Below are 13,507 nucleotides of genomic sequence, written 5' to 3'. Positions count from 1 at the left end.
GGCGTGCCAATCCCACCGCCGCCCCAGGGACACGCCCTCGACGTCGCCATCGAGGAGGTCCGGCTAACCCTGTCGGACCAGGACCGCGCCCAACCGCAGTTCCACCCCGACAACTACTCGGCGTGGAACTCCTTCTTCTTACGGCGGTGGGAGCGGGAGCTCGCCTCCTACGACGGCCCGCCGCCCCCGCCTCCGCGCAACAACGCCGCTGGACGCCGGCGCTGGTGGAGCGCGCCGGGTCGGAACCTCGAGGCCGTCCTCGAACACATCGAGGGCAGCAACTACCCCGTGCTGACGATGCCCCCGCCGTCGTGGGCATCGGTCAACCGCCGCCGGGGAAGTTGGCAGCCACGGCGCATGGCTGCCAGCTCCTCGTCGCCCGGATCGGCGACGAGGGCGACGCCGAGCTCCAGGTCGGCTCCACCCTTAGCGCCGGTGAAACGGGAGCCACTTTCCCCGTCCCGCAACCGTTAGCGCAGCGGCGACGGAATCATCATCCGCGACTCGTCGTCGCCACGCAGCCACCAGCGCCTGGTTCGCCTCAAGCGCGAACCAGGCACCTCCGACGACCGGAAGCGGAAGCCGGTGAAGGAGGAAGACCACGACGCCGAGGAAGCGGCGATCCTCGAGGCCGTCATGGCGAGGTCCCTCCAGGACCTCGTCCCCGCCGAGAACACCATGCCCCTCGAGGGAGCAGTGGGAGAAGGAGGAGGCGGAGCGGCAGGCTTGGCTCCTCGAGCAGGCCGCTCGCTACCGCTGACCTGCGACTCCTCCATCCGGTGTCCACGTCCCCGTCATCGACCTCGAGGAGTCCGACGACGACTGGTACAAGCCCTCGCCGTCCCCGCCTCGCACCAGTGGACGGTGGGGAGACCCGGCCAAGGCGGCGTCGGCGCCGCCGCAGTTCGACGACGACGGCTCCGACGATGATGGCGGCGACAGCGACAAGGACTACACGGTGTTCTACCGCCATTTCGGCATGTAGAGCGCCGTGTTTTAATATTTAAAGTTGTATTCCCCTTGCCGAATTCGAAATATATTCGAATTCGGCCAATATGTATGAACTTCGCCCTCTATATAGTAAATATCATTAAAGTTAGTCTAAATTCAATCGTTTTTTTGCCGTATTTCGTCAAGTTTTCGTTTTTCAAATTTAAATCTCCGTCTACGACTGGGATCGCGGCTGGGAACTGGCCCTCCCCACGCCATTTTTTCGTCCAATCCGGACGAAACTAACCCCGGATTTCGGCGTGGGGAGGCCAAACGAGTGGAGATGCTCTTATCGGCGGCTGGAAGCGAAGCATTCATTCTTAGCACACCTTCTTGAACCGATATGTTTTGGTCAATGGTTATTGACATGCAGTGCACCTACATCTTCTTGAAAAAAATCTATGTGAATGATAGGGAAACCAAAATAGTGCTTCTGATGTTCTTTCTCGATGCCTTAACAACTGAGAATTATCCTAGCTGTGATCTTCTTTTGGGTATTAGCAAGCGATGACTTGTGTGATTACATTTTCATTATATTATTTTGCATTTCATTTAGTTTTCTTAACACAATGTTGTGATAGTTTTAATGTGTATTAGTTCTGAAATGAAGGTACAGGGAGAAAGGATGGGAACCTAAGCAGCTTATTGGCTCCGATGGCATGCCATGGTCACAATTTGCGAAAACATTTAAAGTGGTGATTGTCTTCCAAGATGGCTTCGGTAGTGCCCTCTTTGCGGTAGCAACCATATTTGCACGTGTGGTAGGTTATCCATATCTTCTCCTGTTTATTTGAAGATGAAAAATCTTGCTTCTTAATGAAGAAAATATGGTGTTTCTTGGCCATAATTTTCTATATTGAATATAACATAGTACCTCATGTTCAGTGTTAACGTTGTGCAAGATTTTAAATTTAATTCCCTCTTTGTTAATTCGTAATGGTAAGGTCTGTGAATTTCCATTTTGTCGCTTGCTTCTCAATATTATTAGGGAGGCACCGTGAAATTGTGTACTCTTCCTGCTTGAGCATATTATCTATTATATACTAAAAGCAAAATACGGAGATCTAAAATAGAAACATTATGTTAATCCACATCACTCGAATTATTTATACCGTTATATAACAGAATTTTACGTAACACGTTTGATGTGCATGAAGCGGACATCCAAATTTGACACGTACAAGTTTAGGCTATTTACGTAACATATGTAGCACATGAAGCCCACGCCCAGGTTTTGAGACCGAAAGGTCTATGCACGTAAAAAAAAAAATCGTATATGTATCTTTTTTTTACATCCATTGGTATAGTTTTTTCCAGGGTGAATAAATCTGTATGAAATGGGGCAGTCCATTAAATAATCTAATCCTACGCTATCTACAGAAATCTCATAGAAATAGGCCAGTCCATCTAAAAAATAAAAAAAGAACACACACTACATAGCTTCTATAAAATGTACGTACATTAGGTCGCTAGCTTTCTACGAATAACAAGCCCGTTCGCGATAAAATGCTCCTATGTTAGATAGGTAATTATAACGTTGAAATCATGTTTGCGGATGGGATGATTTGCCATGATATAAACTTATAACACAATAAAATTTATTAATAAAAATGAAAGGCATAGCCTAGTGCTGGGGAGGGGCTGATGCCTTCCCACCCACCCGAGTTCGAGTCCTCATGCTTGCAATTTCGGTGATGTTGTACCCCCTCTATCAAAATACCACGTGGCCCCTCCCACGTAGACGACGTGGGTTTAGCCCAGTGGTTGGGGTCGCAGTGGCGCATCCCAACGACCGGAGTTCGATTCCTGTCAGGAACGAATTTCGAAATTGTCACGCCAAGTCCCGCTTCTACTATATCAAAAAGTGTCTAGTTCCTCCTAGACACGGTTTCATTTTTTTTTAATAAAATTTATTAATATTAGCGGGCGGTACTGGTCTATCCAAGTGCATAGTTGAGTACAAACATATAACCGACATATGTACGTCGTCTAATTTGACTGATAAACATAAAAATATGTAAAGATTATAAAACTCAACTTACTAAAATAATTTGTGGAACACCAAAATATCTATGTTTTTTAGTTTAAGCATCTGGTCCACATGGTTAAATCTCGGCACATTGTCTAATTTTAAAGAAGATAGATATTACCATGTTTAATATACATGTATAGCCGAAAATTAATGATTTGATCCAATATAGAGTACAATAAAATCAAAGTGGAGAGAACTATAGTACTAGAAATTTCGGTAAAACATAAATGTACTGGGTTGCCAATCTGATCAACTATATCAAAGATCTGGCATTAAAAAATTGGAGTCACACTTCTCTAACTTGGACTAAGTGCCTAAAAACATATTATTGAATACGCCAAAAAGAAGAAAAAAATAGATAATGTTAATTTTGGGCTTATTTTAATTTCTATCGGATTATATTAGTATAGAAATAGTGGTCAAATTTTCACCATAGAGACCATGGTCTAAAAAGTGGCTCATTTGAAAACTGCACAAGTAAATGTGTGGAAGAAAAAAGACACAGGTCGCAACTATAACTATCTAATTTGGCACATCTATTAACAATAATGAATTATTTGCTTTAAGTTCATTTTTATCAATGTCTATCTATCTATCTATTATATATTAAAAGTACAATACGGAGGTCTGAAATAAAGACAGAATATTAATCCACATTATTGTAAATATTATTAACTGTTAGATCTCTAATTTATTGATAGGATTTAGCGACTCGCTGTCCAGCCACACGCATGCATCTGCCGGGAGATATCCAAGGAAAAACAAATACATGTACGCCAACGGCACTACATATAAAGAGTTGCACGGTAAATAATAGAAACGTGTAAACTGGCCACACCAGGTGAATCCATGCATGCATCTCGTGCATCCGGCGGAAACTATGACAAGAGAAAATAAAACATGTACATTGATGGCAGTACATGCACGGTAGAAATATAGCAATTAGTCTAATCGATAAACTTTGTTGTTATATATTTGCCTACCGGCGTAAATATTTCTATACAAATTTTCACCAACATGCATGTTCTGTCAACAAACCCTATTTCAGATTTTTAAAAAAACTATTTCAAAAAATAATAACGGCGGACTAAAATTGGCCTACGTACATAATAATAATTATGAAATAACAATATGATTACAACATTATGTAAAGAGAAAAAGGCAAAACATCCAACCGTTCATTGAATAAAAAAATAAAATAAAATATTATACCGGCTAGACTTTTATAACTTTGTTGAAAAGACTTATTAGATCTTTGGTCGGTTAAATCTACTTATGGCTATCAAATGTGATTTTAGCACCGTTCGTGCATTTGGATGACCTAACCTTAGCACATTGTAGTGCGACTGCCGCCATGAGAATATCAGGAGAGAAAATATCCATCATTATTCCTCTCACTTCCCTGATTAGACCGCCATCTGATAGAAAATCAACGCGCCATCGACTCATCTGTATTCATCCTGCCGTCTTAATTAAGCTATTGGCTAGACAAACACACTAATCATAGTAGGGAGGAGGCAAAGAAATCGGCACTTTTATACGGTTACATTGAAAAATCCTTTCACCCTACATCCAAAGTTGACGTCTCCACACATTACAAAGTTATAAAGAGCTGAAGTTCGGCACATCTAAGAAATATAAATTATGGCGAGAAAATTAAGGTACATGTGTGCCTGGAGCGGTACATTTGAAGAGCTAAAATTTCTGAGTACATGGAATATTATTTTTTCACTTAATATTAAGGTACATGTTTCAAATAAATATACTCTGATGATTTAGTTTCCAAGCTTAGGTATTTGGAGCATAGATGCAATAAAAATATATACTAAGTTCATTAATTTTCCATGCAAGTCATGTTTTTCTGACCGGGATGTAAGAAAAAATTACTTTTATTACATATCAATACAAATCTTGATTCCAAGATTCGGGAATTTAGCCCCTCGAAGTAACGATAGGAAGACCTTCACGTTGAGTAATGTATCTCAGTTAGTTATATGCGTCTGATCATACTTTACTTTTTTTTTTCATTGGCTTCCTCTTCTTCTATTTTGGTTATATATCTTATGCATATTTCATTTCTGAAAGTTCATTGAATATTTAATTAAGAAGTCCTCAATTTCTTTTGTCATGAGTATGAATTAATTTGATTGAATATTGAATATAGCTATAGATACATATACACTCTGATTTCTATTATGTTCCAAAATACACCCCCACAAAGTGTGACGTCGAACATATCTACTGTTAATTCAAAGATTTCTTATTTCTTCAATAAAAAGTATTCATTAGGTTCATCAGGCAAAAATTATTTTCATATGCATAGTTTCAATTGTTCAAAATCTAAAGTTCGTCTACTTTTGAATAGGCGGAGTACTTTAATTAATAATTGTGAATATCAAAGTAACGATGGCAAGATCATGAGGTCACTTCCCCTCTACTGTGACATTCAGAGTATCAAAACAATAATAAATAATAAAACAATATAATGGGTTTTCTTAAGCATTCGATATCGTCAGATTGTTCAACTGATTGGTAATTTTATTGTTTACTTCTTAGTAATATAATCATATACATAACTATTATCTTTGAATATGGTGTGTATTTTGTAATGTAGAAGGTAATAGAAGGGGGAAAACAATATTTAAAATTAGATAATGATATTGTCATACTAAAGATGATGGCCTCGCATTTGCGAGGGCCACCTTGCTAGTTCTACAAAGAAACACAAATAAATGTGACTTATGCAGTTAAAATGAACATGTCCTTATTTTCTGGATGCGGCTTGCCTGCGCCCTCCCGCCCATCAGTGCTCCCTTTGTGTTAACTAGATGACCTGTTGCGCTATCGCGCAAATGGAAGAATCAAGTAATAATTTAAACCATAAGATTTAGCTCCATCATCATCCGACTGCGTGCATTGGAGAAAATGTCCTCGACAGCCCCTTTGCCTTTCGTTGGCTACTCCTTCTGCCCTCTATTTGATGGTTCCTTCCGCCTCTCCTACATACTCCTCTTCCTCTTCCGACCCCTTAGACCCACCCATCAATCCAGCATCATAGCATTGCCGTTAGGGGTCTGGATTGAACATATATTAAGTAAACTAAAGAAAACATTTATTTGATATAGGCGAAAGACCATTGCGCCACTGGCTCAAAGGCTGGAATCACGTCATAATATTACTTGAGCATAAATTATCCTCTATGTTAACCATAGGTTGTAAGTAGAACAGTGCCTAGTCAATTTAAATCTTGTAAGTAAATAGATGTATGACATACATCGTGGGATCCTTGATTCATAGAATGGGTAGTGTATAATAGTATTAGCTGCTAACAGTAATTAATATATTTGATTAACCACCTACAGGAATACAGGTCTCATGGTACTCATATTTAGTGAAACATGAAATCATATTTACAAAGAAGTTTAAGTAGCTGACATAGATCAGTAAAATTGTCTCAAGGCACGCTGAGACCTCTGAAATCTGCCGGTTCCAGCTTCAAGCAGATGCACAATTTAGTCTCATAGTAGCTATTGACATACGCTTAATTCTGCCATCGATAACCCATTGCGCCCGGCTCAAAGGTAAAATAAAGACAATATTGTGATCATAAATTTTATCCATGGTGTTATATATGACTGAGAATTATTGGGTTTAAACCGTGAGATCCCAGTTAGCCACCCATCATAGATTGCAACATAGATAGATACAACAGGTGGTCCATCTAAAACTAATATAGTCATAAATATAATACAGAACATAGGTGGCACTAACACCTGCAATGATTGTTGGTTGTGGACTACATGCTCCCTCTTCTTTGGTGTGCTCCTCTTCTCTTCTCCTAAGCCGTCGCCGCTGGTTCGTCGCTATGACCTCTGCTAAAATGAGGGAAAAAACGAATCCACAGAGAAGTAAATATCTTCAAGACCCTAACAACGATACTATCGTATAAGTGTAACTATCATGCTATTGTTTTGAGAACATAATGCAAATATAGATTCATACCATCATGCTATCTTTTTAAGTCCCACAAAGTGAGCATCAAGAACTGAGCTTTCATTAATCATGTAACTGAATGATAAACTGCAGGTGAAAATAACTCAGAGCTATGGGGAAGGAAGAACTCTTCACTAACAAAAAATCAATACCAAGCTGAAATACTGAAGGTAGCATACATATCTGCATTACTGCCCGCCTCATCAGGAATTTGGGACTTCAAGAGTTGTACCACGAGGTGCACATAATTTAATCTACATCATTCATATGAATCATTCAACAATTATTGTTGGAGTTCAAAAGAGGTCTAAAGCAGCTTGTAGAAAGCAGTGTGCAAGAATAGAATTAAGACTTGCATCAAGTCCTATGCATCTTCCTTAAACGATATGTTGACCATCAATGCTCTATCAAGAGAGGATGGAACACTTAATGTTGGTTATTTTTCCTTTTAAGTGAGATGTCTTAAACGTGTCTTGCATTTGAATGGAATAAACATTGGCGAGGAAGTTTATTAGTCAAAGAAACAAAGCAGCAGCAACTAAAGTAATCGGTTATTAACCTTATTTAGTCGTGCAAGCTGCACTCCTCTAGGGCTTCAATATCTTCTTGCAAAGAGAAAATACATAAACACCATTTCTAGGAGCAAAGGAAATATTACCTGGGAATCTCCATTTCCAAAAACTATGTTGCATTGCACAGGTAGAAGATACACGACAACCTTTAATGGATTTAATGAAGCTTTATGTTCCTTCACCAACTTCAAAAGAATTAGATAGTTGCATTCAATATAACCCAAGATACTACGCTGCTTGTTTCACAAATCAAATAAAGACACACTTCAACGCGTCCTTTGTAGGAGTAGGCTTCTTATCACATCAATGCTTGTTTGTAACTCGGTTCTCACCGTCAGGCAACAAGAATGTTTGGAGGCGCCAGGCATCTTCCTATTTCTCTTTCATCTGCTCCTTGTGCCACATCTTCCGCTTCCACGAGCTACAGATCTTTGGGGAAGAAAGCCACTACTGTTTCTATGTTGACCAACAAATTTGGAGGGGGCAAGAATAAATGATCCTACTATGTATACAACCGAACATAAATATAAGTCAGGACGTTAGACAATGTAATGAAGAGTGGAGCTATTTTTAGGCTTATACAATTTTAAAGTACTGTCTACTGTCTATTTAACCAATATTCCATAATACAGTAGGAGGCTATCCCCAAATATTGTTTTAAGGTTGCTCTTTTGTGCACAATATATCACAACACAGTTCAAGGGTAAGCAATGTGCCAAAATACAGAATACACTTATAAGGAGATACCCAAATTCAGACATCAATCACTCATAAAAAGTTACACTATAAACGAAACTCTATACGCACTATGCATATCTAGGAGACATTATAATAGAAACAGTGTATGTATCCGAATGTTTGCATTCATATTTAATTAAAGCACCATTCCTCGTTTAAAAAAAAAGTTAACCGCGATTCCTAGTGTAAAAGCACAAGCTTCAACCCAACAGATGTCAAACAGAATAACTAACCCCCATGAAAAACAAAGAACAAGAGAATTCACATGCAAAAACAATTACCCGACCTATTCTCCTTGAGGGTGCATATCTTCTAGATCATCCATGTCATTTTCTTGAAGATAGATGAGAGTCAAGGTGGGCAACTGATAAGTACATGATATACAGTGGCTTTCTGAGATCATTGAACCACCATGATTATTTATTCAAATTGGGAAATAGAACCTACATCAAGCCACCAATTTTGAAGATCGAGTGACTTATCTAACACTGAAGACTGTCCATAGGTTGCTCAATTGTGCCTGATTATTTTAGAAATTAGCAACTATAGGTAACTCTTGAGTCTGCTCTTTTTCTTGCTCCCATAGCACCACATCAGGGGAGGGGTTGGAACCAGCTGTAGCTGCTAGTGTACCTGGATCCAGTGTTGTGTGAGTGTCGCACTCCATAGAAACAATGTCGTACAAAAAAAACTCCATGGAGTAAGAATGGCTATTTTGAAGATGGTGGTCTCCTACCTCCTCCGAATCACCTTCATGTGACACATCTCTTTGCTCAAATCCATGTCAAAGCTACAAAAAGAAAACCAAATCATCATCAACATCAACAATTTTAACAAGCTGAATAACAAACTGGATCTAGAGAAGATGAATGAGAGCTGGTTCCAATCTCTTTGCAAGTTCAAGCATGAGAAATGACCACCACAAAGCACAATAGATAACAAATGACCAGAAGGGAGTAGCTACTGCTGATATAGTGGATTTCAAAGTCAGATGAAAATTTTGCATCATCACATGGACCACCTCTGTGTCCACCTCTCGTTAACTCCATAACATTAATATGTGATAGACCTTGCAATGAGAATTTTTTAGCTTACCTGTATCACTGATCTTTCCTATCGCCATGTTCATAGCATCCACAATATTGCCCCCGTCGTCAACTGTAAATCCCTTAGGAAGGTTCGTCCTCGTCTCTTGGAGCCTCTCGTCGACATTACCAGATAATCCTTCAGGCAAACCCACGACAATCTCTAGCCTGCTACCTGCATAGTTTGACGGCAGTTGCTCATACCAAACAACTAATGACAGATCTTCAGATCAGACATGAGAGATTTTTCAAGCAATTCTGGCAAACATTTAATAGTACTATATTTTGCTACAAAATTTCTAGGTGAATATCTACTCGACTTGTTCAACTCCTAAACCAAGGGTATGAAAGAGACCGCATGAACTGAAAAAAAATATACTAACAAACACCTCACAATCAAGAAGCATGGCTGGCCATATGATTGGCAAAACAATAGACTAACAAATGTATCAAAGAACCCAAAAAAATATCTTCTGCAGCAAGACAGTCCTAACCTTGCATTCCAAATAGCTATTTAACATTGTTTTTGTTTTGCTTTTCTGCACTTCGTCAAGAAGGTAACACCTGCAACAAAATAAATGTACACATAATGTATAGGATAAAACTCCTATTTTTGTAGATTAATACAATCAAGGCACACTCGATACATGAGGTCAGTGTCCCAACTTCATTAGAAAAGGCAGTTTAGGCAAGCTCATTATTATACATGGATGGAAAAGAAGCATGGAAAGAGAACAAGGTGAGGTAGCACCTAACAGTGTTGCAGCCAAACTGAAAAAAATGAGTACTACTTGTTCATGAGTACTATATTATTTATATCAAATCGTAGCAGATTAAATACTTGTTACTCAAATCATCAAGCCCACTGCCAATAATCTTTTCAAAGAAATGTTGCATAGAAAAGAAGAGTCTAAAACATACCAGGCTTGCAATATGCATGGCTGGGATAATGCTGACGCATTCGATGGTGTCAACTCCTTCACCACTGTAATCCTTATGACTTTCAAGTACACGTAATATCAATTGGGCATTCACCATTTGCACAGAAATCTACTTCAATCAGAATAATTACCCTGCATTAAATATTTCAAAAGGCAAAGTAAAACATCTCTGTCGTATCTAGGCAAACTTTTTCAGCCTAAATAACATGAATTAATACACAGACAAGCCACTGGTTTAGCATCGATGTAATTTAACAAAACCTCCCTCTAATAACCACAACAAATAATATGAAAAGACCAAAAAAACGTGCACTCTCTCTGAAATAGAAAAATGACCCTCCATGCTATCTAAAAGGATTCTACTCCGGTCCACCCAACAGCCAGCCTACAAATCCTAAAAGAAATAATAGAAAATATAAATTGCACAAGCCTCCACCCAGCGATGCCCCAAGCACACAAAAATGGATGGTAGATGAGGACCAGAAATTTCAGAACTATGCACTAACCTTACTTCAATATAGGGAATTTACAAAGCTATCTGATGCATGCTACAGATTTGCAGGAATTACTACTCTTTCACGCATCGGAATAAAAGAATCAGCATCACCTTCATAATTTTTCTTGCCCATGTATTGATTCCTCAACCTCAACATATTATCATGTAAGTTTGAGATAATCACCGGCTAGCTAAAAATATGAGATAGAAAGCAAAGATGTAAGTTGCAACAAAGCCCTAACAATATCCTAACTGTTAAAACCGCTGCCACCAAATTTCAGACAAAACAGGGACACACAAGAAACTTTTTTTACGGCGAGATGTTATCTTACCAAGAAGCGTTGGATGTTGCCCATTTTGCTAACATAAACATAAGCTGCAGAATCCATCATAACCTGATCCTGTATCCTGCACATTTAACCAAATGGCTTGGGACGTTTTCTGGTGTGCTTGCTTTCCGTGGCCTCAACCTATAACCTGCATTTCAAAAGGCTAGGCTCAGGGAATGAAAACTAAAATTACAGGAAAGTCCTACTCCATTGCACAATAGCAGAGAAATGCATATTTGAAAGTTGAATGTTTTTGCATGGACCACTTTATTACATGCATTGGGACAACAATAACGAAGCTAAAACACCTAATTAAGATGCCGAAACAAATAAGTACCAGTATGAAGGACAATCATGGAAAAGTTTTTTATTAAGTACACATCAATGTTTTCTTAATCTCCCTGTACTACTTCTATTCCAAAGGTACTAATGTAATATTATAAATGAATTACGAAGATTAAATAAGATTATATTCATATCAGAAGGCGCATTATAAGGCCATCAGGGAATTAAATTATGTGGGAGCCTCCTTTAAGAAGAGTTGAATTATATAATTATATTTATGTTGTATCCTGACTACGGGAGGAGGAGCCTCTTTCATGAATACCTGAATGAAACATAGTATTCTATTCTCATTGATTGCAGCCTCCGGTCAACAATAAACTGAAAAGTTAGAAACATCATCATAATTTGGTAAGGAAATTTTCTACTGAGATGGGCACTGGAACCCACCTGTTCATTCACCTTGTTGTCGTGCTTTGTAAAATTGACTACACGGTGATTGCTCATTATTACAAGGCATGGCTGGCACTACTGCAACTGTGAAGAAAACTATGCATCTGAATCTATGGGTGTGGGGGGAAGGGCTTCTTAAAAAATAAGAAGGTAAAAATATAGTAATAACAATACACCAATCACCATATATGGACAGAGGTAAATGAAGCACACATGATGCAGTATAACTGTCTAAACACTGCCATCGACATGCACAACACAACAAAGGCACATAACTCTATCGAAGGAATGAATATGAAGACTGATATTCCGAATCGTTGGAGAAAATGCATTGCAAATAGATAATCAGAAAGGCTGAACATGTTACAAGAAAATTTTCATCATGTCCCAGTGGGAGGAAAAATTATACCCCATCATCTGCGCTCTAGGCAACACCCCAAGCCCCCTCCTCCACCCAACAACAGCCCCATTATCTCCTTCACCCAGCGCCACCACGAGAGCCGACCCAGAGTCGCCTTGTTCTCTTATTCCTGTGCCTTCTTCCTTTTTGATTCTCTATAAATTAACTAAAACCAAACACATCCCAAATCAACTTCAGGAGTTACATACTGACAAAAAATATCAGCCTGCAAAATGTACATAAACTAACTCAAATTAGTTCGTCTCTTTTAGTGTTCTTTTCGTGAACATAAACTAACTCAAAATATTCCTAACCATGCATCATAAAACCCATATTTTCTTGTTCTTTTCGTGACGTGCAAGTCTCTTATTAATAGAGCAGTAAGAGATGAAAAATCACTCACCTTGGGGCCTTCCTTCTCTTCCTCAGATCTGAACAGATTGTGTTAAGAAATAACAACAATTTATAGCAAGATAGATCCAATATACAGATGAAAATTTGTTTGTTAAAATGTCATAGAAATGCAATATTACTAACTTGCAAAAATCTCGTGGTACATTAGAACTTTGGGTGCTTTAATAATTAACAACATATCATCAGTTTGCCTTCAAAAGCAATGTACAACGCAGATAAATATTCAAGCAAAAACATACATACTAAGAAATAATTTAAGACCTACATAATATCAAGCCCAAATTGAGCAACAAAGTATGAATTGTTCAACCTAAATGGCAACTGTATCAGAAACTCAGTTCATGTAGTCAAAATGTATATGCCAAGAAGAACAAATAGTCTGACTTCTGTAGGAAAAAGTATAGAACAGTATACTGTATGATTTGTATGTGAGGAGATCATTGATAGAGATATGATAAAATACTTACGCTAAGAAGACAATCACCCTCATGCTGCATCATTTGCCGGTTGCTGTAGTTAAATTTGTCCATAAGTCCGATTTGCACCAAAATGTGTCACCCATCTGCAGCCAGGAAATCACACCTTTAAAAATAAGATTAGGTAATGAAGATCTTATTCAAGCAACTAAAAAACACCAATGGTAATTAGGAAATGCATCTGCATTCATGGTGAATGAATAAAAGGGAGGAGGGTAATCATGGTGTTGCAGCATCGGTGAGTGAATTGTGCTGACATAATTAGTGATGTGTAGAATGATGAAATCAAATTTGTTTACCTACATC

At 38.9% G+C, this 13,507-nt stretch overlaps 3 long non-coding RNA genes across 6 annotated transcripts; all 3 read right to left on the bottom strand.

Annotated features, from left to right (window-relative positions):
• Positions 1-6,664: 6,664 nt before the first annotated feature.
• Positions 6,665-7,542, bottom strand: LOC139833162 (uncharacterized). 2 transcript variants are annotated; one of them, XR_011748369.1, is made up of 3 exons: positions 7,195-7,542; positions 7,025-7,102; positions 6,665-6,894 (listed from the first exon to the last, which is right to left on the bottom strand). It is a non-coding gene; the product is annotated as an uncharacterized lncRNA (long non-coding RNA). The 2 variants fall into 2 exon arrangements; XR_011748368.1 differs by having other exon boundaries at positions 6,665-7,102.
• A 371-nt stretch (positions 7,543-7,913) lies between these two features.
• Positions 7,914-10,359, bottom strand: LOC127312290 (uncharacterized). 2 transcript variants are annotated; one of them, XR_007858228.2, is made up of 6 exons: positions 10,332-10,359; positions 9,905-9,974; positions 9,421-9,585; positions 9,062-9,115; positions 8,612-8,958; positions 7,914-8,089 (listed from the first exon to the last, which is right to left on the bottom strand). It is a non-coding gene; the product is annotated as an uncharacterized lncRNA (long non-coding RNA). The 2 variants fall into 2 exon arrangements; XR_007858229.2 differs by having other exon boundaries at positions 7,914-8,086.
• A 5-nt stretch (positions 10,360-10,364) lies between these two features.
• On the bottom strand, positions 10,365-11,930 carry LOC139834007 (uncharacterized). 2 transcript variants are annotated; one of them, XR_011749394.1, is made up of 5 exons: positions 11,909-11,930; positions 11,784-11,839; positions 11,180-11,324; positions 10,959-11,038; positions 10,365-10,483 (listed from the first exon to the last, which is right to left on the bottom strand). It is a non-coding gene; the product is annotated as an uncharacterized lncRNA (long non-coding RNA). The 2 variants fall into 2 exon arrangements; XR_011749395.1 differs by having other exon boundaries at positions 10,367-10,460.
• Positions 11,931-13,507: the final 1,577 nt, after the last annotated feature.

The sequence above is a fragment of the Lolium perenne genome, chromosome 7 (genome assembly GCF_019359855.2).
Source record: "Lolium perenne isolate Kyuss_39 chromosome 7, Kyuss_2.0, whole genome shotgun sequence".
NCBI classification, from domain to species: domain Eukaryota; kingdom Viridiplantae; phylum Streptophyta; class Magnoliopsida; order Poales; family Poaceae; genus Lolium; species Lolium perenne.
The sequence above is the reverse complement of the archived record's forward strand: the minus strand, read 5'-3'. Positions and strand labels throughout refer to the sequence as shown.